The following is a 24,585-nucleotide window of genomic DNA, read 5'->3' as shown; positions in this document are numbered from 1 at the left end:
AACGTTAATTACAACACAAGAAAAAGAGGAGGGAAAACGTTTATTAGAGCTCTTATAAAATAAATGTGGGTGACGTTGCACAAGGCCGCGGGTCGCGGGAGCCGCTCGTGCCCTATTGACAAGGTCCTCAGGCCGCGAGCAGGTAAGCCTGCTCATGAAAAGGCAGGGGGTGTGGGTGGTGCGGGCGTTTTATACAGGGTGATAAGTAGATCCCGGTACGTCGCAAGTATAACCGTTGCAGGGATATGCTGCATATTGCAGGGGATATAAGGTGAAAGACGGGTTACTGTTGTCAAACGAAACAAAAAAAAAGTTTAACCATAACATGATCAACACTACTTCATACCGTACAAGGAAGGTAAGACCATAAAAAGTTACACCCACCGTCTCTCAGAAGCAAAAACAGAAAACGTACGCTATCAGAGTAACCAACCAAACGAAAAAAGGGCACACGAACATGCTTACCAAATACGATTCCGTCGCCCACCAAAGCCCGCACCCGTCATACCACTCTGATACTCAAACTTCCGAACTTCCGTCACCCCTTTGACTCGTCCTTGAAGCTGCCTTGAATACGGCACCACGGATCGTTCACGTTAGGGCGGCCCTTCCTTATTAAATTCGAACAGGGCACGCGCGTGCGTGCAGCGAGGCAGTCAAGTGAATGTCGACTGCTGCCCCAGTTTCCGAGACGGTGCTAATGAAAGGAGCCGCCCTCCGGGTTCCCGATCTCACCGCGTTTATTGATCACCCGTCGCCGAACGACGGCCTGCGTTTGACTGGCACTCGATCCACGCGGGCACCACAATGAAACGAGGCACCACCACTCAAGCCTTCGAGGCAAGTTATAGCCGCGATCAGTCAACTGTCGCGGCCTGTCACGCCGCAAGGACTTGCCACTCACACACACGAACCACTTCCGTAATGCACTCACTAGATGACATAGTCGTGTTTTTTTTCTCTCCAAATTTAGCGACGTCGTAAGTAGATTTAGAGAACAGGGAGCACCTAAATAGGTATGCGCTTTACTCTGATGTAGATTCTAGCCCTCCATGCAAAGTTAAGACGAATTTTTGCCAAAAGAAACGGGAAAAGGCGCCGCTGGCCCTCGAACACGAAGTCACGAAGTGTTTTTGACAAAGTGTAGAAATGTAAGGGTCGGGCGGACCTAGTCTACAAGGTTACTTGTCCTTCGTACAAGAAACCGCACCGAAACGTAGCATCCTGGGAGGCACTAATCCTCAGCCGAACCTCCGACGCCCAGCGCAAGATCATCGGTCTCGCCCTAGAAGCCGCCAAGTCCCAAGGGATACCGGCCGACTGATGGGGGGAGGGGGCACCTAACGCTCCCTCTTTGACTGGTGTGCAATAAAGTTTTCACTGACTGACTGACTGACAAAGTGTACTGTTGGGCGAGTTGGTAGTACATAAAAAAAAAAAACGCTACAGCGCGAATAGAAACAAGGGCACAGCGCTCGTCCCGTCGTCTTTCTGTGTCCTTGTGTCTCTTCTCGCTGTAGCTATTTTTAAAATGCGGGGTGCGGATGTAAGTAAAGGTGGAAAGGGGGATATAAGGTTGGATGAGAGAGCTATATCGAAAGACAAATAAAATCGAAGAGAGAAGTAGGGGTTCGTCTTCTTTGACTGCCTGGAGGCAGCAGCTTCTGACCTCACTCCTTTGAACTGCCGTTTTCCTGCAAAGCACCGGTCGCGAGTCTAGACTTCACCGATGCCTCGTTACTTCATTCCAGCAGCTTCAGTGGCTACTGAAAACTCGTGGCTTTAATACAGCGCGCTGCGAATGTGAACGCTTGAGGTCTGAGCAAATGAAGTTCTGTACATCGCCACGAAGAACAATTCAAGCTAAACTACGCCGTACGCGGAGGTATAATGATGCTGCCTAAATCTTGCACCGACTGTAGCAAGGCGTCAACTCACAGATCAATTCGAGAGCCGCCAAAACTTCCGGCCTCACCGCGGCGCTTGTATACACAGGAAAGAACAGGACGACATACAAGACAAGTCACCAGAGCGCGACCGTTCTGGAACACAGGCACACGCCCCGAAAACTAAACATAGCTCAAGGTCTCTCCAAGGTATATACCGGGCGAAGCTGACAAAAGAATCTCTCATCTTCCGGCTCCTATGGATGTTTTCAACTCGTTCGTCTTGGCCGCAGCCACTTTGACATTGGACTGTGCTCGCGCCGCCATAACTGGCGCAGTCGACAGGACCGTCGAACTGCGCATGCGCAACAAAATCCAGAACATGTCCCAGTCTAACGGTTAATACGGGGGGATACGCCATGGGAGACAAGAAAGCAAACTCAGGTCGGCTCAACGGGCCACGGAACAAATAATGTTCGGAGTTAACACTCAGGGACAGGAAACGAGCTACCTGGCTGGATCAGACAATTCCAACGAGAGTAGAAGATATTATTGGGCCTCCTCGATTTACCAGTCCTGGACGGTCCGCGGGCCGGCCGAGTATTGCCTTCGGATCGGAAGCCGCATAGGAATACATGGGAAAATAGAGTGCCGGATTGCGTCTCGGAAATTGCGCGGACGATCCGGGACTGATAATCGAGGAGGCCCATTGTACAAGTAGTGAAGAACAAATGGATTTGGAATGGCCATGTAGAACGAAGAACCGACAACCGGTGGACAATTAGGGCAGCAGAGATGGGTCTAGAAGAAGGGGAAGGCCATTAATCCCATGGAGAGATGAAATACGGAAATTCGGTCGCCAACTCTGGACTCGAGCGGCGCAGTACAGAAGAAGTTGCTGGCCAATGGGAGAGGCTTTCGTCCTGCAGCGGGCCTGAGCCGGATGATGATGATGATGTTGGTGGTGGTGGTGGTGGTGTTGGAGGTGGTGGTGGCGGCGTTGTATAGGAGTAAAGTGCAAGTGCATATATGCCCGTGATTGCGCGTCGCGGGCCGCGCTGAGAAGTTCCTCCAGGTTCACACGATCTGTTGGGCCTGTTAACTTGTCAGGTAGACCGTCAATTTTCCTGTGCCGGTTTCCACACCACACAGACGCCGATTGATAAAGTCCTTCAGCTATGGGCACATGCTTTGGACAAGACCGCTGTGCTTAAGAGCTCAGGCGGTTCACAAGCACTTTGAGCACGCACACGAGCACTGGCCCACACTTCACGCGTCTAAGTTGAGATATAACCGCGCGATAGCGCGCAGTTATATTATTCGAATTTTCGCAGTGTTCGATTACGCCGCTCAACTAAGTGAAATATCCCATGGTGCCAATGCAGACGTATCAACGAAGGCACCCCTTTTCACTTCCATACTGGTTGACAATTTACCAGAATGCATTGATTGAGCTGCGCGACATCCTGGTAATATATCTCTGCGCAGAAAGCCCAGTCAGCAATTGTAACACAAACTGACAATACGAACCTGTATGGCGAATCTTCGCTTGCACTTCTCCTCTTTTCCGCTCATACCCAGCTTTCTCGCTCAAAATTACAACCTCTCGGGAACCTAGCAAAACCACTTTAGGAAAATAATATTTGGCATAAAGATAGAAGCCAACGTGAAGATTAAAACGCTAAAAGAACATTTCAGGCTTCTGAATATTTTTCTGTGTAATTCGCTGTCAAATCTAACTCCCCATGCATTTCTATGGGATAGTTCCCATGGCTCAGGAACCCAGTCGCGCAACGTGCGCGACTTGAAACTGTGCACAAAGCAAGTATTCACCCCAAGTATTAGCTGTGCAAAAGAACTTTTCGTTTCGCTAAAAAATTTCAGAGTAATCACTGTTGAAAGGACTGCCATGAGCGGGAAAGCTGCACATGTACATTCTTTTTTTTTTTTTTTCTAAATAAGAACATTCTGTGGCTACACTTCTCAATTTAGTGCTGAGCACGGTTTTTTCCCCGCTTGGACTGGGTAAACCACTCCTACTTTATGGCTCATTAAAGTTTCGTACTACTACTATTACTACTGCAGGGTTTTCCCGCTTACTAGGCGTCAATTAAGATCCGTCAATTACGTACTAAGCATAGTGGAGGACGATGTTTCGCTGGCTCATTCTGAGCGTGGTGCGTTTCTGAGCTTAAAGTTCGCGACATCCTAATATCCAGGGAGAGTTACACGAGGACGTTACGGGAAGTGACCTTCAGTCTATTGCACATGACGTGTTGTAAGTGGGTTCATTAGGTGTATCCGCGAAATGTGGGGCGTCAATTAAGTGTTATGTGCCCATTCAGTTTTATGCGTCTAGCAAATGTTATACATCCACTAAGTGCAGACGTCCACGAAGTGTGGACATCAAGCATTTGCACGCACCCGCCGCGGTGGCTCAGTGGCTGAGGCGTTGCGCTGCTGAGCACGAGGTCGCGGGTTCGATTCCCGGCCGCGGCGGTCGCTTTTCTGATGGAGACGAAAAGCAAAAACACCCGTGTGTACGAGATTTCGGCACACGATAAAGATCCCCAGGTGGTCAAGATTAATCCGGAGCCCTCCACTACGGCACGCCTCATCGCCTGCGGTGCTTCGGCGCGTTAAACCCTACAATCAATCAACTTTTACTGGATCGCTATGAAGATCAAACAATTTACAACTTATTACGGAAAAATGTTGTTTAATACCAACAGTTAGTTTACAAGGAAAGCAACGACAGCTTTGCAAACTCAACAGTATGCACGAACCGCGAACAACGGAGTAAAAAACGAGCAAAACGCAAGCGCGGGTAACACGGCGGAAAACACGGCACACACGCTGACCACCGCGAACGACGGGGCCTCCTCTCTTCCCTATTTTCCCACATCGTCGACACGCCTCATGAGCCACGCTTTTGTGGACATTCGGGGCCGAAGGAGAGAAAACATCCTTCCGCCCGGCCCAACCGCGCGCATTCGAGCGATCTTTCCGTTTATTCGCCCCACGCGAGGACGCGTCCGGGCGTGGAGGCGCGTTTATGGCCGCGTTCTCAATCGACAGTCGATACAGCACGGTCACGCCGAAGGCCTCGACGATGAAAGTAACGCGGCGACAGCTGCGTCGACCCCTCCGTTCGCGTTCGAGGAAAGACAGTTTGGACACGTGCTGGCAAGGGCAGCGGTCAGAAATTGGCCGATGTAAAGACGGGGAAACGTTTATTGAGCATAATAATGCCGCTCTGCACTCGTGCGAGCCCTGGCTTTTTCGCCCATTCTAACAACGAGCACATTGTCTGCACGTGCCAACGCTCACAATTAACTCTCCAAACTCCCTCTCTCATTCCTCCCCAGATGCCAAAAAGGGCATTTAAATGCACAAAAAACACATCACGCTAAAAGCACACAGCACTCGGCACGACAGCAAGGTTCCCCGAATTTTACGAAAACACAAACAGCTCGATAGCGGACACGGTTTCCACAAACTTCCCAATCCTTTCTTTCGGCGGCAAATATGCTTGTAGCGGTAAAGCCAAGTTTGTGGCAAAGCCACTATTTTCCGCCGATGCAAATGGTCCAGGAACGGCCCTCCCATTAGCCCTTGCGCCCGACGAAACGCTTGTGGAAAAGATGCGCAAGAGAGGATGCAAGGAGAGCGCAGTTCACGAGACCATGCTTACGTGACGCAGCCAATAGCGCTCGCTGCTCCCAGCCGGCGCGGAGGGCAATTTATGTTCCGTCCCTCGGCCTTGAGCGCTCGCTCCCGCAGCCGGTGCGGAACGCTATACAAAAAAGGCGCGCGGCGTAGCATGTGTTCACTCCACCCAGTGAAATGGACAAACAGCTCTTCCACGTTATCGTAAGTAATCAGCATAACTTCGCTGTCAATTCACAAACCGTCAGGCGATTTGTATGCGCTCATTATGAACCTATTACTTCTATTCGTCCTCCCTTTCGTGTCGGCGCCTACGGAATGCAGTGTGCTCAACGTGAGGTTCAGTGTACACTTTTTTGGGGCATTTTAGCGGCGAAGCTCCTCTTGCTCGGACCCTGTCCCGCCCCTCGTTGCTGCTGTATACGGCACGGCACATTAATGATGATTGTGGCAGGATCCCCCTAGGGATTGGCCAACCAAAGATTGGCCGAAGAGGTCAAAACGTTCAGCGCGTTCGTTGCTACCCAACAAGGAGAAGAGGAAGAAGAGGTTGTCATTCGTCGCCTGCGAGCTCAAGACACGTACCGGGGGTACACGACACAAGACGCTCGGCAGAAGGCGACGGCCAAGGTGGCTAAAATGTCACACACCGAATTCGCCAACTTACCCATGGAAATTCTCATCGTCCCAAACAAGTCCTACATAATTACCACAAACATCGACGTCGTCGACGGGCTTGTCAACGGAGCGGTGGAAAGTTTGTCGTGTCGAGTGCGGGCGAATGATGTGCGGGCGAATATGATGTGTGGGCGAATGTTTCACGGTTTTACCGATAAGCATTTTTGCTTCGCCCCTCTCATCATCATTCACTTCGTGGAGATGGCGGAATTTTTTTTTCTTGCTTTTAAAAAGCCCCATCTCTTTAACAGTTCACAGTCAACAAGGAATCTGATACAGTGAATTCAAAATGTTTCAGGTGACCCCGTAAATGGGGCCACGGAGTTGAAAGATGAGCTAAACGATGAAAGGAACACATTCTTTAAAGGTGCATTGCAGCGTTAACTCGACGTATCTCTTACGTTACAAAAGCCTACTTTGGGTCTCAGTTAATTTCTAACGCAAAATTAAAGAGAAGAAATTTAAACCGCTATCTGTGATCGCCTTACGAAGTACCGCGATGGCATTACACGTACTTGCATGCAGATTGATGCAATCCCCGTCTTTTTGAGTTAGCCTCAAATCACTTCAATCCTCCTTTAAAAATGTTCACACAATGTACGGGCGCTCGGATTACCACTCCGTTAAAACCCGCCCTGAAATAAAACGGGGACTCCGTCGGGACAGACGACGTCACTAAATCTCACGAGGACGACGGTAGAACGGAAACCACGAGTTTGAACAAAATCTCCTCGGAGTAGAGGTATGCGTGTAAATGTGGTTAAAAACGTAGCAAAATGGGCTGCAGTTCCTGAACTCCGGCGCAGTGCAAATACAATTTTTTACAACATTACAACTTTTTTACAACTTTTTGTGCCACCTCCTGTATCGCTCCAACGTGCTTATAATCATTTGGTATTATTCCATTTCCTCCCGCTTACAGATTAAGGTCATGTGTCATTTGGTAGCGCAGCACGTGCACTTTTTTTTAAAGCTTCACACTTTGTGACCGCTTGCAATTTTGTACTGTATAACGTCCTTATACGTACGTGATTACATTGTTTTTTATAGTCCATACATACAACATACATACATACATACATACATACATACATACGCCCATACATACATACATGTTTTCAAAATGTGAACTTGCTTTGTACGCTCTGCTATAGATAAATTTTGGCTGCATGTGTACAAGACGTTTTTTACCGAGTTGAATTCCACATATCTGTATATCTTCCCACCTGCAATGTTCCCATGTGCAGCTTCAAATGACCTTTTTTGTGCGTTATCTTCTTTTTCTCTTTACTGATATGTAACGTGTTACATGTTCCGTTTCTTGTTCCTTCGAAATTCGATGTTATCCGAAAATTCTGCCGCGACACTTGCCCTTTGTTACCCCCCTTACTTAATGCCCTGCAATGGGGGAATGTAAGGTATTTTTAAATAGATAAATAAATGTATCAATGTTGAGCAACTACTTTCAGAGCCCTGAAGAATGTCAAAAAAGCGCTCACGTAATATCCAAGAAAGAGCTATATATAGTTACTTCGAAAGACTAAGCGAGGAGGGTACGTACGCGCCGGTGCACATCGCTTGTGTAGCTTCAACTAAAGGGGAACTGCGAGCGATGCCTACGAACTGTAATCTCAATGTGCATGTGGCTTTTCATGCATATAATTATCCGAACCGGGCACCGCTGTTCGCATTCGAATAGTGGCGTTGCGCCATTTAGTCAGACTTGGGTGTTTTCCCAGACAATTGCCCCGCTTTTTATTATTATGTTGTAACCAATTAAAACAAGCTCAGCGACGGAGCACCTTGGTATAACTTTCAATGCCTCTCTATTTATTTATTTTCCCTCGTGCATAGCCGCAAGCGCCAAATATTTCAATGCTGCCGTGGTGAAAACCCCGAGTCGTCGAACCCGAGTTAGGTTTCAACACAGAAGGCGTGCTTAGAATAGGAGCGTAGTAGGTTTTAGCTACTGAAAGTCTGAAATCCAAAAATAAAGCTGTTCCTTAAAAAAAAAAAACGCAAGTCCAACACCTATTTTATCCTGGAGTAGGGGCAGTGTTGTATGCGACAGACGCCGAGTCGCCAACGTAGGGGAGAACGCAGATGCTACCTTTTACCCACGGACAAAGATTGATTGATTGATTGATTGATTGATTGATTGATTGATTGATTGATTGATTGATTGATTGATTGATTGATTGTGTGGGTTAACGCGCCGACGCTTCACAGGCGATGAGGCGCGCCGTAGTGGAGGGCTCCGGACTAATTTTGACCACCTCGAACACACCCCACGGTCAAAGAGAGCTTTTTTTTTTTTTGCACGCAATATAATAATAAACCTGCGGTCACTAAGTGGAACTAAGCCACCTTAACACTGTGCGCCACCTGTGGCACGAAAGTAAAATAAATTACACGTCACAACAGGCAGGACTCGATCGTCGATTCGACGTTCGAGAACACAACAATTGTGTGAGTCGCTACATCACAGTACAAAGTAAACCACGCAGTCCTCGAAAGCAGGGGAAGCAAGGTTTCCCGAAAACTGGCCTTGAAGCAACTTTTGCTTCCCTCACAAGAAAAAAAAAAAAAAGAGAGAGAAAGAAACGATAGAAAGCAACCTGGTCTCGCCTAGAGCACGTGAACAAAGAAGCCGATTGTTGTTGTTGAGCCGCGGCGCCTTGAGCGGCAGGGCGCTTTCTTCGACACGGACCATCAAAAACAGCGCGACGGCGTCACGCAAGCTCTTTCAGTCACGGCTTCCAACCACGCCGCATTTCCATCGTATTACCTTAATTTCCCCCGGTGATGATACCCTGTGTCATTCTCCGTGCGCTCATCAGTACACATTTATTCCGCCATTACCTGGCATATACTGCAAGTGCTTCGCGCATCACGCAACAGAACACGGCGGCGGGGCTAGTAAGCGTAAATAATGTTTACATGCTCACCTGACGCTTGGGGTAGCCTTAACAACGGCAATAATGACGAAACGGCTTGCCCCGTGGGGTGCAACAAAGGAGGCGGATAGTTTCAGGAACGAACGTTTGTTGCGGCTGTTTTTTGGATTCCATGGCGAGACGGAACATGTCAACGCAAATGGAAAGCCAGTAACAGTTACCATCATCATGAACATTGAGAGTTTTACCATGTAAAGTCAGTCTGCAGGCCCTCCCGCTGCATCACATTCCTAAAAAAAATCGCGGGCCATCTCCACTAACGTGAAACCTGGGGAGGGGCGAAGCATATGCAGTGTATACAAACGTATTCTTGGCGCCACGGCATTTTTGCCAACGGAGATGAAACCATTGGGGAGGTAACAGCCTTGCTGTAAAAATATCCTGTCTTTGAAACACGAAGCTCTCTAGCTGGAGGCGTAAACGAGTGTCCCGGTGTCTTTTTTTTTTTTTAGTACACGTTACGTTCTAGCGCGAGGCGTGAACCAGTTTCCTGGTGTTTTAGTACCGTGACTACACAGGCAAGGAAACGACACTTCCCCGAACTATACACCCACATGCTACCCTTATACCCATCATTGTTTTTATCTGATCAACCCCCGATCACAAGTGAGCGCCTTCTAGCCTACCTCGCCGACATTGCATCCCTACGAAAAGCGACGAAGGGAACATGGAAGGCGATGTGACCGACGGGGTACGAAAAGTGAGCACAGTGTCAGGAATCGGGTGTAACTCGCTCCGTTGATAGTTGTCAGTGACTGCAATGAGGACGTCTAGAAAACAAGACAAGAAGTGGTTCGTACAGTGCCCGGTTCATGTCGAAAGTGTTTGAACTACAGTATCACCATTCACACCAAACGACCGCTGAACACAGGTCATGCATAGCGCCTTAATCTTTGTGTATACGTACCGCCGTACGAGGTACCCTCCCACGGAGTTTAAACCACACTCGTCTTGCGCTACCCGAAACCACTATTTGCACCCAAATTCTCTAATGCCCCCATCCAGTTAAATGCCTCCCCCATACAGGGTGTCCCAGCTATCATGGACCTAGATTTTAGAAAAGAGCAATGGCGTTACTCGAAGAAATCCTAGTGGATAATGTTTGCCGTACTGTAGAGAAACGAACACTATTTTTTCGTTAATAAGGTTTAATTATTTAATTTTAATTATTTAACTCGAAAAGTACTGCCGTAAGCATTGAAGTGTCAATGAGACACTTGTATACGTACCCACGAGACGAATCCAACTGCGGTATTTTCAGCGACGAACTATAATTGCGCACTCATTTATTCTGACTGATAAAGAAACCCCGCGAAATATGAGAAATACCACCTGACGGCGCTCCCGCGAACATCGTAAAGCAGTCCCCTCGAACAGGCTGCCTCTGAGTTAGCCAGAATGAAATAAAGAAAAGAAAGAAAGAGGAAATCGCGACTGGGTTTGTGCCTTATCTCCCACACGCGCCCCGCGAGACTTGCCGCTGTTGCTCCTTCCATGCATCCCTTACCAAGGTGATGTGTTGTCTTTTCGGACCGACCAGATTTATAGGGGAAATCCCCAAGGTGGCGCAAGATCCTGGACCAGGACGAATTTTAGATGCGGAGCATCTCATGCTCGGGGCTGTGTCCCTACCTCCCTTGTCATTGTCCGCCGTCCGCACTGCACTGCGCAAGAGCGTCTCTTCATCCCCGTTAGCGTTTCGGATGACGTCAGCGCAGTTCACTATAAAAACAAATAGTAAGGCGGCGCCCGGTTTCGATCCCACGACTCTCTGGCCGCAACGGGAGGTACGTGGCGCTCTTCCCACTGCGCTACAAACCGAGACGGGAGCATGTGCTACGAACGCGCCTAATGTCCTTCAGTCATTCAAACTACGTCAAGAAGCTACTGCTACAACGAAGGCACGCGAAGCTGAATGTCAACCGAAACGACGAACTGAAAACTAATGGGAACTTCAGTCGACCCCATGGCTGCTTCGCATACTACTCAGGGTACCCCTATGGGAAGATGGTGTAATTTTTTTTTCAACTGCGAAGCTTCTGAGAAATCTGTACAGCTTTCCTTTGTAGCCGTACTGCTGCAGTGAGGTGGATGTCAAACTTTCCTTCGCTGTCTTTTTGGACGTGTGACGGGCGAAGCAGTTGTTCTCAATCAGCTTACTTGAGGGCGCTGGTTTATGATGGGCGCGGGAGCACCGTCACTTAATATTTTTTTTTTTTGGCCACTACACCGTTGTTCTGGAAACATTACGCTCTGTGTTTCCTTAGAGCAACGCCATTGTTCTTTTTTTATAGTCTAGGTGCATGATAGCTGGGACGCCCTGTATATACTTCTAGTCCTGTCTCTCACCCAAGGGAACTCCAATGCCCATTTTCAGACACAAGACAGGCTTAAATTCCCTTTAAATTATGCTCAGTTTCTCCTCGAAGGCCCCTGTCTGAAAACTCTTCGGCTAGTAGAGACGCCGTTCAGAAACGGCCCCGTCACATGATTATTATGTAAAAGGGACGTCGTATATAATGATTAAGTGCAAATTTTGTAAGCTTCATAGCGATAGAATTCGTTACGAGACTATTTTCAGATTGTTCGTGTGAAGATAAAAGATATAGAGCCACCATCTGAGTGCAGACAGGTGTGCGACTATTAAAAATACTAAATAGGTCCTCCTAAGCCTTTTTTGTATTTTTACGGGTCAGCGATAAAACCACGTCAAAAGAAACACAAAATAAAACTCACCCGTATACGACTCCTTAAGAAACACGCGCACGGGCTTGCTCGCTTTCGCGCGAATCCACCGAAAGCAACGCTTCGCAGAGCGCGTAACACAAGGATGAACTTTCCGGCTCGATGCTCGGACAGTATTATACGGTTCACCGCACTTCTAATGGTTCAAGAGGCAAGAGCTAAGCTTAGAACGTCGCGAATCAACGAGATGATCGCAACGAATGCCGCACACATGCGCCAACCAGCGACACCACAGTTCGAAAAGAGCGTATACGAACAAGCCAGCGCTACACGGACGATCATCGCAGTCGCAAAGCTCCAAACCACGCAAGCAGCAGCGCGCAGTATGCCTGGCATCGCCGCACGTTCATAACACATATATACAAGCTCCGACTTCGAAAACGAGCCCCGGAAACTTTCGAACCACAGCAAACCCCAGCCCTCTCTCTCTCTCTTAGCGTTTTTTTTTTTTTATTTGGCGTTGCTTGGGAAAGTTTTGGTTCCCGGCCACGCGGCGTTGAAGAGGAAAGAAACCAGATGGCACGAGGCCGGACTTACTATAAACGTCCAGCCCTTGGCGTACACGCGAAGCCCGAAGTTGTGTGCACGGCACTTGAAACCGACATGTACAACACGTCCTGCGCTACATGATCGGACAAAAAACAAAAATCGGTAATTGAACAAAAGCAGTTGGAAAAGCTTTCTCGCCGCGCCTTGCGACTGAGCCGCACTTACTGAGTGGTACGGAGCTTTACTCAGCACACAAGCAGTTGTCAGTGTTTAACATCTGCAGTATCATCATCATCATCATCATCAGGCTGCCTAAACCCACTGCAGGGCAAAGGCCTCTCTCATAGATCTCCAATTATTACGGTCCTGTGCGAACTGCGACCAATTAATCCCCGCAAACTTCTTGATCTCATCTCAGCTGCCCATCTAACTTTCCGCCGCCCCCTGCAACGCTTGCCTTCTCTAGGGACCCACTCCGTTACCCTTAATGAGCAACGGTTATCTTGCCTTCGCATCACATGCTCTGCCCGTTTTTTCTTCTTAATTTCTACTAATATGTCCTTTACACGCGTTTGTATCCTGACCCACTCCGCTCTTTTCTTGTCCCTTAATGTTACACCTATCATCCGTTCCATTGCTCGCCGAGTCGTCCCCAATTTAAGCTGAACCCTTTTCGTGAGCCTCCAAGTTTCGGCCCCGTAGGTGAGTACCGGTAAGATGAAGCTGTCATACAACTACTTCTTCAGGGAAAATGGTAGGCTGCCATTCATCATCTGACAATGCCTGCCGAATGCACCCCACAGTATCCACAGTACACTCTGTAGTATACATTTCAGCATACATCTGTACTGAACCTATGCTTGTGGATACAAAAACATGTCCATCACGCTTGGAGCGCCGAGACCCAGAATTGACCTGTTGCTACCGGTATTCATCAAACACTCCAAGTAACGTCTACAACAGCCGGTGCTATAAATGCGAAGCGTTACACGCCCTAACGGAAACGAAGTTCCCGTTAGGGCGTGTAACGCTCACCGAATCACCTTTCGCGAGTAGAATTGTACGTCACGCGCCGAGTGACGCAAGTCAGGTTCGGAGTGTACAGAATGTCGGGAAATGTCAGGGGGCGCGTGCGGATTGAATTCGTGCATGCACAACGCGTGCAGCACACAACTGAGCAAAGCTCTAGAGGCGCGAGACCATAGCACACGCCGCGTACATGTTAAACCACAAACAACAAACAAAATCGCACCTCCAATTTATCTTTCTACGTTCCCACCGAGAACCGACCAAGGAGACACTTGCACCAATAATAGAAGCAACGCACCACGAGCGGCGGTTCGCCTTTACGAAAGACCATCGATTGTTTACGTACGACGGAAACGTTCGAACACGACCGCTTCTCGAACTGTTTGAAGGATGGCGTTTCGTGAGCCAATCGCTGCTTGTTTTTTCGACCGCCCCTTCCCCGCTGGCAAGAGAATGGCCCCAGTGACGGCGCTGGTAAAATAAATGGCGGCGGCAGGCTGACCCCTGCGTTACTCTGGCGCCGTTTCTTCTTTCGCTCGCTTGAGCAACCACAAAACTTTTGCGCTTTGAAGCCCCTCGCTTTCTATAGGGCACGGGAACAGAGTTTTCTGGCAGGGGGAACGCCCGTTAGATGAACCAAATTTCTCCAGGGAGGCACGGCAGGCTGTTGCCGAGGGCGTGTATAAAGTGCACGGTGGTGGTGGTGGTGGTGGACTTCGCCGCTATGAGGCCAGCCGTCCGTAACAACAAAATGTGGTTGATCCCTCTTCCATAGGAACCGGTAAAACAAGAAAGTGAAGTGTGCTTTCAAAGGAGCAGTTGAATGTTTATTGTGCGTCGTGATGAACTTGCACATCGCTATTTCTATTTCGTCGGTATGGCAACGTTAGACGCATCAACGTTTTACACTGGATTGCGCGCGTAGGAGCACTGCGTAAATCCGACTGAAACCACAGGCGCCCGCAAACCGTCTGTGTGAACGAAACCAAACGGGTTGTCAGCGAATCGTTTGCTGAACACACGGTCCGCTGCAGCGAAAGGAGCAGAGGACCGTGCCACGAGCGCGACATTCGGAAGTCAGCGCCGATCTAACTCCGTGGTCGTTGCCTTACAGGCTTCTCAGCAGGTTACGCTGCGCGTCCCCCGTACACGTAGGCGCTGGCATCGAGGCGCCGGCATCGAGGCGCCAACTGTCGGCGCTCATTCGCGTCATGACGCACTACTTCGCTTCGCCTCTCCTAGACGGCAGCACCATCTGAAGGGAAGGATATAAGGCGCGTTTGTCGTGTTTACGCGCGCAGTCGGGAGCGCGTTTCGGACCACCCGTTGCGGCGAAAGAGTTCGTGGTGCAAATCCCGGCGCAGCCGCGTCAATCGTAGTCTTCCTGGCGACGTCATTTCCATCACGGATATAACATCAGTCAGACCTTGGTGGACCCCGGCATAAAACACTTTCATGTTAAAAAAAATAAAATCGACGTCACAGCTCCCGTGACCTTCTCCGAGATAAAGCAATAGTTGGCGTTTACCGTTACGGCGAAGGAGGGCGCGCCGCTTCTGTTGGCCAGCCAACGAACAGGCAATAAAATAACTGTCTCATATGACACGGTTATGGCAAATCAAATTGGAGCTTTGGGCGCGGAGGCTAGCGGAATGAGAAGGGTAAGGCCGCGTTCAGATTGTTCATGGCAAAAAACAGCGCAAAGAAAATGAACGGAAGATGAGAAAGTAACATTTTCTGCATCTGCATTTTCTTATATTGCCTGCGCGCAATAAAAATTTATTCAGTTGTTAGTTAGCGCCCGTGTTTGTCCCTTTCTCGTCTTCCGTACAGTTTCTTTGCGCTTTTTTTTGGCCATAAGTATGATCCAACTAGCCTGTCTTCACACTTCAGTTTAGGCTGCTGCCGCAACTGTCGTAATAACTTTAAGTAATGACGTCATTTCACGTCTCAGCCAACCGAACTGCGTGACACGCCGTTTTTTTTTTTACGTGCATAAATCACAATATGGCTTTTGCGTCGGTAGTCTGAACATAGCATAACGGTTAATTTTGACCCCCTAGTTATTTTTAGTGCGCCGAAATGTCGACAGGCAGCCACACCAAATACCGAACACGCGTGACGCATGGGATATACTGACATTTTATTGGTTATGATGTTTAACGCGCCCACGCTACACAGGCGATGAGGCGCACCGTAGTAGAGAGCTTCGAATTAATTTTCGCCACCTGGGGATCTTTAACGCGCGCCGAAATGATATATTGACGGGGATATACTGGCAAGAAAACGAAAACAGTGACAAAGGGTCCAAAAAAAATTGGCTGGCGATTACGATACTCCCTGATGCGATATTTGGGCGCAGCAGCAGTGCGCTGAGGCAGCCCTCACTTATGGATTCTCTCGACGGCAGCGATGATGAGCCTCTGTGTCGGCGGCGCGAAGCGCGTCTCAGGAAGGGACCGCGAACTGTGTCTTAAGCGAACGCATATCATACACGCGCGGACGTCTCCCTCGCGTTTTCGCCAAGCATCGCGCCGTCGAGCGCCTCGTGCAGGCACAGCATACTGCCCACTCTCCTCCCCGACCGCACACTTTCGGAGAGCGCTGGCTCGCGCCACCACGGCGATCCTTTGACTCATCGGTCTTCCCATCGTTCGCTTTTATTTCACTCGTTGGTCTCCCCATCGTTCGCTCGGTCACGACGGCGGCGACGCGGCTCAGCCCAGAGACGGGCGACGAAGGGCTGCACCCTAAAACACAATGACCGCCCCCTCTCTTCTTGGAGCGAAAGCGCCGTTACTTCAGGTACAAAACCAGACAACGGCTTGCTTCCTCGTAGCGTCAGTATGACCTTCAAGCTCAGCCAAGGTCAAGCCAGAACCTCGCGCGGTTGCGCAGTGAAAGCGTCTCATCACGTGTTCGTTCCAAGGGGAGGGGTGCGGAGTGGGATATACGGGGAAAGAGTAAGGGCACGTGCCATCAGAAAATGATACGAGGAAGCGCTATCCGCATCCTGTAACTGCGCGCTCTCGGAGCGAAAACCTGCGGCCGCTCGACAAACTTAGTTTAGCCGTGTTCAACCACGGTATTATTTTTTTCTTTCCGGAAACAATCGCTGACGACTGATTAACACAGCCTCCGCTAGATGCAGATGGCGCCCCCCTTAGTTATTCCTGCATTTCATCTCGGAGAGCAGGTGCAATGCTGAAACTGTCGGTGCCAGAAAAAAGGCCAAGTTGAGTGCAAAGCATCTAGAACAAAAATACCTCGTCTCTGTATCGATAGAGTGGACGGCTATACTTGCAAAGCGACTTGCCACAAACACATAGGTATTGCCGCCCCACGAATACCGAATACAAGAACAGGAATAAATGTGACAAAGCGGATTGTACGTGGGAGAGCCAAGTCGGTATCGAAACATTTGCCCATATGTTCGGAAAAGTGCTGCCATGCAGGGAAGCATTTTAGTTTTCTGCCCCCTTTTTTTCACACCCTCAGAACTGTACATACGCAATAAACTGAATGAAGTCTTGCCTCGCGCTGGACATTGTAGCGATCTCTGCTTTGTGTTGACACCCCTGCCTCGTATACCGACGTATGCCGACACTCATACCTTAACTAATGTCTCCCACTAACCCAGAGTCCCCTGCTAACACATTCGTTGTATTGAGATCTTTACTGACACCTGTTCTGCGTCGTGACGACATGTGCGCCACATGCACGCAAAACGGCATCATCACACAACTAAAACACTACCCCCGCTGAACTCTTAATTTTTACTACATGCGTTGCTTCAGTGAATTTAAGCTCTCTCATCTATAATTCCCGAGTTTGTTTATTTATTAGGGTCGAAGCCCCTTAGGAGCTGGGGCGTCTCCTTTCATCATCGTCATAAACGTCGTCTCATGTAGTTACGGTACTAAAAAATACCGGGACACTCGTTTACACCTCGCGCTTGCAAATCGAGAGCTTCGTGCTTCACAGAGAAAGAGACTTTTACACCAAAGCTGTATACCTCCAACTCTCGACGGTTTCATCTCCGTTGGCAAAAACATCAAGGCGCCAAGAATACACTTTTTTTTTTAACTTCGAGTTTTTGCCGCGCGGCGTATGAGAGGCGGTAAAAGATGGGAGGAGGGAAGAGAGTAGGAAGGAAAGAGAAAGAGAAGAAAATAGGGAGAGATGGGCTGCCAAGAGCACAGAAGGTCACGAAACCGACAGGGTTTCAAGTCTACAGGTATGCACGCAGTCCAGTGGCGTGCAGAAAGTCCATCAGTGACCTGCAGTATTTATCGTCCTGCACCCACCGGTTGTAGTCATCCAGTTTATCCCACCGGAGACCAACCTTTGTAAGTGCATCGTCTCGAGCTGTCCTTGTTCCCGCGCACGTCCACAAAAGATGCTTGGCGTCAGCTTCAACCGCCGGAGTACACTTATACACTACATGCTTCGCCCCTCCCCAGGTTTCACGTCAGTGGAGATGGCCCGGGATCTTATTTTTTATTTCGAACATAAATACATGCATGTAGTTATGTCCACGAGGCGTGGCAAACGAGACTCGTGTCGCCCATCCTTCCTAATCCCGGACGAATCGCGCGCCACGGCGCAGTAGGACTAAGATTTCATCTTCAATACGTGCGTCCCTCGTCTCCAAACCACCGGCGGCGATCGCACACAACAGCCGAACGTTACAAACGCGCCCTGGCCCGTAGCCCGAGAAGCAGCGGACACGAGCGAAAGCGTCGTCTGTTGTGCACGTTGTCAGGGCATTTATTAAACCGCCCCTTAGGGGGACGACAAGTACGCGATCGGGACATCGACGGGGCTGCACGCACTAAAAAACTTCACACGGCGCATCCGCTAGGTCCGTCGGTTCCGTGGGAAACGATACGGCCGCCGCGAACGGGGCGCCTAACACTTACGTTATGTTTGCGCTGGGCAACTTGCCACTGCCACTATAACTCTCCCGCGCTTCACGGCACCAACTCCATTGGACGGTTTCCGGCATCGACACTTTCAATGGGCACCCGCTCGAGGGAGTAAGTGCAGCCCACTGAGCTGACATGCACCGAACTGGCCGCACTTTCACTTTGTATACGAATACCTTGTGCCAAGCATGCTTACCCCTTCCCTAAGCTACTGGAAGGCGTAAAAAAAGAGGAAGGGGTGCGTAAATAGGCAATGATGTGTGCAATCAAGTTTGCTCCCTTATATTTAAGTGATGATGATGATGATGATCGTTGGATGTTTATGGCACAAGGCCAACTGGGGCAAAGAGCGCCAAAACAATAGTCGATGATAGGGGTGAAACCTTAAACACTAAGTAAAATCAGCAAAAACAAAAGTAAAATCACAACACGACAATGAGCATGGCTGGTGTATCGGGCCAGATTTCATGATGCGTGATAGGAAATGAGGTTTAAAAACTTGACGTCGGACAAATACTCAAACACACGTTTCACGGAAACAATGGCATCATCACCTAGGAAAAACGATGGATGTAGGGGAACATGTTGTCTGTAGAGTTCTCTGAAGTGTTTGTGTCGTGTTGTGTGAAGTGCCTTGCATGTGATTAGTATGTGCACTACGGATAGGGCCTCTCCGCACCTGCTGCACAGAGGTCTAGAAGATCCCGTCAGCAGATACGAGTGCGTCGCATGGGTGTGCCCTATCCGCAGCCTACCCAAGGCGACTTCCGTGTGTCTGTTGCGTGTGTCAGTGGTGTACGGTCCCAAGCGTGGTTTTATAGCGTGTAACTTGTTGTCTGTCTGTTCACTCCAGTGTGTTTGCCATGTTCTATGCAAGTGTTGTCTTATGTGTGGCTTGAGGTCTGTATATGGTACGGTTGTTATGTCTACAGTGTTCCTGAGTGCAGCAGCAGCAGCCCTCTCGTCTGCCAACTCGTTTCCAGCGATCCCAGCGTGTCCTGGGACCCAGCAGAGGAGCAGCTGATGCTTCTGCGCATACACAGACATGATAGTGTTAAATACAAGATTAACTATGTGGTTTTTGGGGGGTGTATGCGATAACAGTGCGCGAACAACACTCAAGGAATCTGTGTAGATGATAGACTTTGGAATATGATTTTCAAGTATGTGTCGTACAATCAGTAAAATTCCATACGCTTCTGCTGAAAAAATTGTGTGGACGCTCATGGTTCTGGCTGCACTGAAATCCGGACCATGAGCAGCGCAGGAGACCATGGTGGAGGTTTTAGACGCGTCACTGTAAAATTCTGCAAGTGGGTATTTAAACTGCAGAGACAGAAAGTGCTGCAGTATTGCAGCACGCGGTACCCGATTTTTGTCAAGTTTCATAAAAGAAAGGTCGCACGACACAGGACGAACTTGCCAAGGCGGTAAACTGTTTGAAAAGGATGACCTGTACACATCTAAAAACGAAGCACTGAGATCCGAGGCTCGCTCTTTCACTCTAAGTGAAAAGGGCAGAGGAACGGATGGGCGATTTACAAAGAGCAGAGATGTGGATGTGTCGTTAAAGACAGGATAAAAAGGATGATTATTCAGCGATGAAATTTTAAAAGCATAAAGCAAGTCCATGTATGTTCGTTGGTTCTCAAGACTCCACTTATTACACTCAACATAAAGACTCTCAGCAGGGCTAGTGCGGAAAGCACCCGACGAAAGACGAAGGCCCAGGTGTAGAACTGGGTCAAGAATTCGCAAGGCTGTCTTAGTCGCCGACCCATACACCACACTGCCATAGTCCAAACGAGACCCAACCAAAGCAGTATACAAGCGAAGCAAGAGTTCTTTGTCGGAACCATAGGATTGGTGGGAAAGAACCTTAAGTATATTCATTGTTTTGAGACATTTATTTTTAAGTTCCCTGATGTGGGGAATGAATGTGAGTTTGTGATCAAACACCACACCTAAGAACTTGTGCTCCTTATTCACAGGAAGCGACACGCCATTAAGAGTAATGTCTGGGTCCGGATGGACACCGCGCTTCCTGGAGAACACAACGCAGGAGCTTTTTGCAGGATTCAATTTAAACCCATTCTTGTCTGCCCAGCCGGCAAGTTTCTTGACACCAAGCTGGACTTGACGTTCGCAGATTGACATATTACATGATTTATAGGATATCTGGACGTCATCTACATACATGGAATAAGAGATTGTGGGTGGCAGTGCCTTACCAAGAGAGTTCATTTTTACTATGAAGAGAGTGCAGCTTAACACACCACCTTGTGGCACGCCATTTTCTTGCACGTGAACCCTTGAGAATGCACCACCGACTCTCACTCGAAACGTTCTTTGTGACAGGTAACTGACAAGACTGTTTAACATGTTACCCGAGACACCGAATGACTTCAGGTCACTGAGGATCCCGTAGCGCCAAGCGGTGTCGTAGGCCTTCTCGAGGTCGAAAAACACAGCTACACAATACTGTTTATGAACGAAGGCATCCTTTACATACGATTCAAGAGATACGAGTTGATCGTTCGTGGATCGCCCCGCCCTGAAGCCTGCCTGGCAGCTCTCGAGAAGACCATTGTACTCGAGGAAGTACACGAGCCTGCGATTGACCATCTTCTCGAGAAGCTTGCACAGGCAGCTCGTCAGGGCAATAGGACGGTAACTTGAGGGGGACGACGGGTCCTTTCCCTCCTTCAGGAAAGCTACAACTATAGCCTCCTTCGAAGAGTTTGGAATGTGCCCCGAAAGCCAAATCTTGTTATATAGGTGTAAGAGTGTTAGAAGAGTGTCTGCGTGCAGCTGTTGTATCATTGTATATGTGGTGCTGTCTGGTCCTGGAGCTGGGGGTTTACACGTGCTCAGAGCAGCCCTCAGTTCATGTAGTGAAAACTCTGAGTTATAAGAAGATGTTGACCTATTGTTATCTAGTATAGGCTTCTTTTCGGCCGTTTGTTTGTGTTTCATGAAAGTGTTTGTGTAGTGTGCTGAACTGGACACGTGTTGGAAGTGTTGTGCGAGTGTGTCAGCCTGGTCTTCGAGTGTGTCCCCTGTAGTGCTGACAAGAGGCAGGCTGTGTGTTTGTTGTCCTTTGAGCTTGCGTATTCTCGTCCATACTTTTCGTGTGTCTGTGTACGAGTTTATGGATGTTATGAAGGAACGCCAACTCTCTCGTTTTGCCTCACGGCGCACACGTTTTCCTAACGCCTTGGCCCGTTTGAACAAAATGAGGTTACCCGACGTGGGGTACCGACGAAAGACACCCCACGCCTTGTTCTGGGCCTCTCGCGCCCGCCTACAGTCCTCATTCCACCACGGCCTCCGCTGGTTGCGCGGGGCACCAGAGGCGTGGGGAATGGACTTTTCGGCGGCGTCGAGGATGTGCGCCGTGAGCAGTTTGGTAGCGTCTTCAACGGGTAGGTGTGTTATGGACGTGTAGTGTAGTTTGGATGTCTCTGTAAATGTATTCCAGTTAGCTCTTGCTTCATTAAACCTTTTATGGGAAGATGGACTGCTCGGGCCTGTACCTATATACGTTAATGAAGTGGGGAAATGGTAACTACCATATGGGTCTGTGCCCACACCCCTGTCAAGACATGGAAAGAGAATTGCAGAGCCAATAGCCAGGTCAAGATGTGAGTATGTGTTGTGACCTATATTATGGTATGTAGGCTGTTTGTTGTTGAAAAGGCATGCTCCAGAGGATGTAAGAAACCTCTCTATCAGGCGACCTCGGGCATCCGTACGAGAAGAGCCCCAAAGAGGATTGTGAGAATTAAGGTCGCCTGTTAGAATGTATGGTTCGGGCAGCTGGTCAACCAGCGCCTCGAAGTCAGAGCTCAAAAGTGTAACATCAGGAGGAATGTATATGGAGCATACCGTTATCAACCTATTAAATATTATTACGCGTATTGCTACAGCCTCAAGGATAGTGTTTAAAGTGACAGGGTGGCATGCTAAGGATTTCCGGACGATTATGGCCACACCGCCAGAAGAGTGTGTGCAGCCATCCCTGTCTTTCCTGTATACCAGGTAACTATTCAAGAAATTTGTGTGTTTAGAATTCAAATGTGTTTCCTGAACACACATTACACTTGGCTGATTGGTATGCAGAATCTCATACACGTCGTCAAGATTATTCAGAAGGCCTCTGCAGTTCCATTGTACTATGTTCTCTCTTCCCATTATGAAGTGTTCGGAGCTACTGGACTGTGTTGTTTATGTGTCGTCTTTCGGGGCTGTGACTCCCGTCTTTTTTGGCTTGTCGGGAGGCTTTGGCGTCGGGACGCGTTCCTTGCGGTGCACCGCAGACAAGAACGGACCGACGTCCATTTCATCCTCGGATGTCCTCAGAGCGCCTGACGGATCAGGCTCCTTAGACCGCGAACCCTTTGGGGCGCGCTTTTCCTTGCCCGCAACCACCGAGGGATTCAGGAACACCTCGGATGGCGCAGGCGGTGCGGTGGGGGTGGGAGCTGCTGCTAGTTCCTCCGTCTCCATCTCGTCTGCGCCCTTGCTTGTGGTTTGGGACGCTGGAGTGGAAGTGGAGGATGCAGCATCGCTTCCACCAGACGTGGTTGCCCCCACAGCCGCTGCTGGCTCAGCGAGCGGTGCGGAGGCGGGTTGGACTGCCTGAGGCAACCCAGGGGGGGGGGGGGGGGCGGGGGCGGGACCAAGTCCGACTCGCGGTACTGGGTCCCCGCAGAAACCAGACGCCGCTCCGCCCCCCGGCGAGCTGCGTCGGCGTACCTCCCCAGAGGGAAAGAGGCGAACCTCTTCCGCGCCTCTGGGAAGGTGATGTTTTCAGTGACCTTGATGTTAATGATTTTCTTTTCTAATTGGAACTTTTCACATTTTCTGGAGTAGGCCGCATGTGGGCCCTGGCAGTTTACGCAAAGAAGTTGTTGAACGTTACAGTTGTCGGACGGGTGGTCGTGCTGGGCGCATTTTGTGCAGGTAAGTCGGCCGCGACAGGAGTTTGTGCCGTGCCCGAACCGTTGGCACTTGAAACAGCGCCGCGGGTTCGGGATGTACGGCCGGACTGAACATCGGATCTAACCTGCGTTGATGAATTCTGGAAGGATGGACTTGTCAAAGGTTAGGATGAGGTGCTTTGTCGGTATTTGTTTATCGTCTCTGCGGATGGTTATGCGCCTGACCGCTGCTACGCCCTGACTACGAAGGCCCTCCAGCAGGTCAGCTTCAGATTCATTTAGTAGGTCATACTCGGAAATCACGCCCTGGGAGCTGTTTAGGCTGCGGTGGGGCGTGACTCGGATTGGCAGATCGGCGATGTTGGTTTGAGCAAGAAGTTTATTGGCCTGATCCTGGCTACTCACCTCGACAAGAATTTCACCGGTTCGATGTTTTTTGGCCTTATACGACCCTCCAACAATACCGTCAAGAAACTTTGAAATGAGAAATACAGACTGTGAAGCAAGAGCTTTTGACTGGTCTACAGATTCCATCACGATGAAGCGAGGATAGTTGTTTGGTTTCGGAGGACTCAAGTTAGGAAGTGGTGGAAAAGAAACTTCGGTGCGGCCCCTTTTCGGGGGCCGATCACGTCTGGGGGGGGGGGGGGGGGGTTTGATTTATCCATATGGCATAGGAATAAGCAGGGAGACGGGGGTACTTTCTTCTTTGACCTTACCCTGGTAGCCAAAGAGGTCCCGGAGCTCCCTGCCTGGTGAACAGACAGGGAGCCCATCCGCCGGAGCTTGACCTGGGCTCCGACGGCCACCGTTCGTGGTTTCTATCCCTCCACCTATAAACACATCGCCACGGTTGGATCCAGCTTATGTTTGGGGGCTCGGGGTCCGCGGTATCGCCAGTACCGTCACCAAGATTACTCAAGGTGCCCCGTGCGGGGCCCTTATATTTAAGTACGCAGAACACAAATACAGCTAACCCTGGATGCAACGAACCTCTTTGTAACGAATTCCCGGATAGAACAAAGTTTTTTAATTCCCCATTGCCACCCCCATTGAAGCCCATGTGTTTGCGACGCGTATGTAACGAAGGCATTGCGATGGTTAACCAATGATGTAACAAATTCGCTACGTTGTTGAGTCATTGCTTTTTGCGATTTTTTCTGAAAAATAGGCCAGAGAAATGCACTAATTTAGAGTATTTCTCCGGTACCGCAAACTACTGTGCGTTTCCACGTGTAAGTGCGGTGTCGGTTAGGTGCTA

General features: G+C 49.4%; 1 protein-coding gene across 7 annotated transcripts in view; it reads right to left on the bottom strand.

Moving 5' to 3' along the window:
* The window catches only part of LOC144142445 (uncharacterized), a 289,522-nt gene that overhangs the window by 64,105 nt on the left and 200,832 nt on the right, over nucleotides 1-24,585 (bottom strand). The window lies entirely within an intron of this gene.

This window comes from Haemaphysalis longicornis, unplaced genomic scaffold (genome assembly GCF_048455015.1).
Source record: "Haemaphysalis longicornis isolate Haplotype H1 unplaced genomic scaffold, Haemaphysalis longicornis Haplotype H1 scaffold_6, whole genome shotgun sequence".
NCBI lineage: Eukaryota > Metazoa > Arthropoda > Arachnida > Ixodida > Ixodidae > Haemaphysalis > Haemaphysalis longicornis.
This window is presented reverse-complemented; position numbering and strand designations above follow the sequence as displayed.